At 41.2% G+C, this 5000-nt stretch overlaps 1 protein-coding gene across 1 annotated transcript in view; it reads right to left on the bottom strand.

The window, feature by feature from the left end:
- Window positions 1-5000, bottom strand: part of LOC137999681 (acetylserotonin O-methyltransferase-like) — a 14306-nt gene that overhangs the window by 3093 nt on the left and 6213 nt on the right. The window lies entirely within an intron of this gene.

The following is a 5000-nucleotide window of genomic DNA, read 5'->3' as shown; positions in this document are numbered from 1 at the left end:
ACTGAAACAACCCAAACCTTTACAAAAATGCTAATCTTAGGCCAAAACATTCTCTAAAGCATATTGTTTAAGCATAAGGTAAGCAATTTTGCAAAGGTTTGGGTTTTTTCAGCTATTGTACCCTTCACCCCCTACCGCCACCCCTTAAGCCTTCACCCCTCACCCCTCACCCCCGGAATAGTGATGCCAATCATGACCTTCCCCTTGATTCATAGACGTCAGAAACTGCAGAATAATAAATCTTTCGCTGAGAATTAGAAATTCAGAGTTTTAGATAAAAACTGTTTTATTACTGGGTTGCCTATGGGCAAACCCAGTCGAGGTCTGCGTTTAGTTTGTTTGTTTTCTTTTTTTTTTTTTTTTTTTTTTTTTTTTTTTTTTTTTTTCCGTGTCGGTAAAAGTCTTGCCTGTCACTTCCCTGGTAAGTGGTGTCTTTGTGGATAGAGCCTTCTGCGCGTATTTTCGTAGGATCGAGAGGGTAGTGGAACTGCGTAGATTTCTCTGGTGGACACAGTAGAATCATTAACTTAGCCTGCAATGGCGTCGAAAGTCATGCAACGCGAATGGCGTTTTAGTGGATCCTTAAACAAAATATACCCTTATGGAGCTCAATAATGGAAAGTCAGTTGGATAAACTAGGCATGAATCTCAAAAGCGACGAGTACTGGACTTCGACAACAATCTATCGCCCGTCGAGACGAAATCAAAGTGAGCAGTATTTACCTGAAGTACAAGGTAATTTGACACAATTGAGTTTGTTGTCTTCACGCACGCAATGAAACAGGAAGAGGTTTTCGCCTCTAAGAGCAAATATGTTGTTTGTTTCAATAAAACTTTCGCTGGAAAAGGATTCTGTGGTATTTTCTGCCTTTGTGAATTATAATATCATGTTGTGTATTGAATTTTCGAGCTTAAGGTTGAAATGTGATATGCGAGAAGTTTTTTAGTTTTGCTCTGTAAGCGGGAAGGGTTCACAGGCCTGTTGAAAGCGTGCTCGAGTTTCAACAAAATGAGCCCCAAAATCAGTGAAAACTTGTGACGCAGATGAATAATAAAGTAGCTGCTATTTCCAAAATGATGGAATTACCTGGTGATAATAACGTCGTACGCGTCTTGGAGAGTAAATTTTGACTTTGCATAAACAAGAGTTGGGCGATTGTGATCTTTGTTTTGACTTCGCTCATTTCATTGTCAAACTTTATAACACTTGACAGAAAAAGAAACTTTTTAAAAACCCGGTATCTTGCCATCATTTGACACAGATGCTTCACTGTTTGACGAGTAAACATGCCGCGGTAACGTAACCACGGCGCCCGCTGAATTCCGGCCATGTCACTTTTCGATTTTGCAATTTACTTGAACATAGCAAAAATCTCCCAAAATGTTTGTCGCTGATCGTAACTTTTATATTCTATATTCACGGTTCAAAATTAATGTTGTTTTCATGTCGTAAATATTTCATTCTCGATCGACCGTCCCGGAAACTTCCTTCTGCTCTTTCTGAAAACTTTGTATCAATAGTTATTTGCTTTTTCATCAATATTTGTTTTGCATAAAGCAAGCTAACAAAATCTGTACCTTGCTGAGTTCGCATTTGTTAGCGTTAATAGTATTTTCAGTCAGATGCTTCTGTTTTTCGTGACGGGTTCATTGTTTTGGTCTCCCATCCTAACACTAACCCCGCTCAACAGGGCTCGACGTCAGTGAAGTTTAGTATTACAAAACTGTCAGATGCTCAGAGGGCACACTTGTGGTGCAAGGAAGTTGTAAGGGAACTTGAAAATTATCAACATGTCAGCCCAGAAGACAATGTTTCTCGCTTCTCTTTTATTTGTTATTCTTCAGAGACTGGAATGCTGTATTTCAATACCACACAATTCAGTGCCTTCTGATTTTCTGTAGCACGTACCACAGGCAAGCCAGTGTATGCTTCACGGAAGCATCTCGTTTTTTTCTTCAGCTGTCTTTTGGCTTCACTGGGTGCCAGCAGGAACCTATGACCCGGAGCCCACAACTCTACTGTGTTCGTGTCACGGCGTTTTCACAGACCGATTTATTTTTAGATTGAATTTCCCGCGAATGAGACTCCCACAGGAGCCCGATGACCAATTACAAGAAATTAAGCTGACGTCATAGGGTCACCGAACTGGAACTGCCTTTGTTTTTTCGGAAAAAGATAGTCTAAAAATAGATCGCTCTGTAAAAATGCCGTTACCTAGGCCCAGTATGGGAGCTGTAAGCTCCGGGTCATGGGTTCCTGGTGCCAGAGGAATTTTTTTCCAAGGTCGGAGAGAAGGCTCCGCGGTTCCAAATCAACGGCCGAGGACGAACAAAAACAAATTCGACTGGTCGCACAACCCCAGAACCTCATTTCCATGTCATTAAATTGGGACAGAATTTTTCCCAGTTCGCTGATTGGATATTACGTTCAAGAGAGTTTCTGAATGGACAAATCCAAAAACCGGTTCTTAACAGCTGTTGTGACAAGGAGCGTTGCGTGACTTTGGCCGGAGAGGAAAAGGCCAACTGTTCCGATGGTCAGTGTGCTGCTTCAGTGTCTTCACGCACTTTAACGGCTTTGGCAACGTGAAAAGACCCATTTTAATTGTAGTTAAATTATTTTACTTATCAATGCACGCTTGAGAACACTTTCAGATACTCAAGCTCTTTTGAGAGCGGTCGGGGGAATTAACTAAAAAAGTTGAAGTCGCAATATTTGTTGTAACTGTGCCTGGGAACAAAAGGGCTCATGGACGAAAAATGGTAAGGACAGACAAAGGTTTCTCGCATCTCGAAGTCGTCCATTCTGCACTTTAGGTAGTGATCTCTAGCTCTTTGCTATTACAGTATCCTGTTTTGAACACGTTCAACAATAACTTGTCGCTCTGAGGGGAAAAAAAATCATCAAATCAATCGATCTTACGCATCGAAAATCAATACAACCTTAAATTGCTCCGAAATTATTAAAGCTGTTGAAATGAATAACCATCACAGTAATCACAATTTTCGGGAATGTTAATGATCCTGACTTCATTGCGTCCCGCGGGAATCAGTCTCAGCTTGGCGACCAAAACTGGTTTGATGACAACACGGTGACTAGAAATCTGAACTGTCTCTACGCATGGAGATGAGGTTCTGGAGTCATGCGACCCGAGGTTTTTTTTTTCGTACTCGTTCGTTGATTTGGAATCGCGGAGCGTTCTGTCCGACCTTGAAAAAAATTCCTCTGACACCCAGGGTATCTTTTGGCTTGCCTTTCACTGTTAACTCCCGTCTTTTACGGTACTTTTTGGTGCAAACGTTAAGCCAAAAAAAAATTGACCTGGCATCAGATTAGACTGAAAAGTACAGGAATTATGAAGCCGAAACAACATGTTCAGTCCTTCCTTAGTGTGCGGATTAAACGTTTGCTTAGTGCAACGGCAAGACATGCATGACATGCAGAAAAACGTCCATTAGAGCAATTTTCAGTTTGGTTTTTTTGCAGACTATTTAAAGAACAATTGAGTGAGGTTTACTCAAAGCGCGTTTTGCTATATTTGAACTGAATCTATTGCCGAAGTTTAAAAAAGTTAAAGACCTCAAAACGGGACAGGAAGTTACAAAATAATCAACGTGAGAACAGCCGGCCACAGCTGGCACGACGTCTGGGTGACCCCTCAAATGGTCTACATGACCCCCCACTTGAAAAAATTAACTGGAACGCTGCAGTTCAATACCACCCAACTCAGTGCCTTCTATTTTTCTGTAACACGTACCACAGGCAACCCAGTTTACGCTCGTGGAGCGTCTAGTCATTTGTTAAAGGCAGTCCAGATCTTTCGAGGTCACGGAAAAGTAGTTCAAGCCAACATTTTACATCATTCACGTCGATTTTTTTCAGAGGAAAACAAAAACGCAATCCTCTTGCTAATATCATTTTCTCGGCCTCTGTCAAAACTCGATGCAAGTAACTGAAAATGATATCATCATTGTTTAGGTTTCACAACTTGATCTTCCGTTTAATTCACCATTTGCCGAGTTTGCCACCTTCATACAGGAAATTGCACAAGACCAAAATCACCCCCAACCGAAATCCCTTTGAAAAGTAGCCCAGTCATTTGTCAGACCTACAAGGACCACTGGTATGGGGAAGTACATAGGGTAAACAGAATGAATTTGTCAGTGCCGCCCTCCACAAGAGAATCCTCTGCTAGGGATCCTGGTAAATGGTACTTCATCCACAGTGTAAGCCACCCCCTCAGAAAGTGCCTCACTTTCAAAGAAACCCATCTGAGAAACACAGTGAACCAGGCGACGGCCAAGGTGATCTTTTTCTCCCTCAATCAATCAATCAAATTATTTTAACACGTTACGTCTAGGAGCTAAAATAAATAAATCGAGTTAAATGATATTTAAAATTTATTGTCTAAAATGATGAAAGTCCTAAGAAACAGTACCAGTGCGGATGGAATGGTAGGCAAGGTTGAGTTGATAAACGGCTAGAAACGGACGCAGAAGGATACACCAGTCTGGTGACCGAGGTCGTACTATTGTGAAACGAAAGCGATTTTTAGAGGATAAAGACTACTGTCGGATGAGCATTCTCGGCCTCTTGCTGGGGATCACAAACTGAACACTTGAATTTTTATAGTATGAACTTTCCATGTTTTGTTACCATTAAAATCATATTGGTATCTCTCTACACGAGGCTGTTCTGCCACACGTAATGCGATACAACAGCCTCTTGTTGTATTGAAGTTGGCCACCATAAATTGGGGAGGATCCCATGAGTTGATTTTCACTTTCATATATAATTGAGTGGACATGTGGAAATGCTGTACGTGAATGATTGCTCGAATTAAAAACTGGTCACATGTCAGATCTTCGAAGGACCCTTATCTTTATATACTGGAAGTATTATTGATTAAGGTCTGAGGGATCAGAACAACCAGTCGGAAAGCAAGAAAGCCTTGAAACAGGCAGCTGATAAAACCCAAAAGGACAAAAATGAGCTCTTT

Source organism: Montipora foliosa, chromosome 4, assembly GCF_036669935.1.
Source record: "Montipora foliosa isolate CH-2021 chromosome 4, ASM3666993v2, whole genome shotgun sequence".
NCBI lineage: Eukaryota > Metazoa > Cnidaria > Anthozoa > Scleractinia > Acroporidae > Montipora > Montipora foliosa.
Note: the sequence above shows the minus strand (reverse complement) of the source record. Positions and strands in the feature narration are given on the sequence as shown.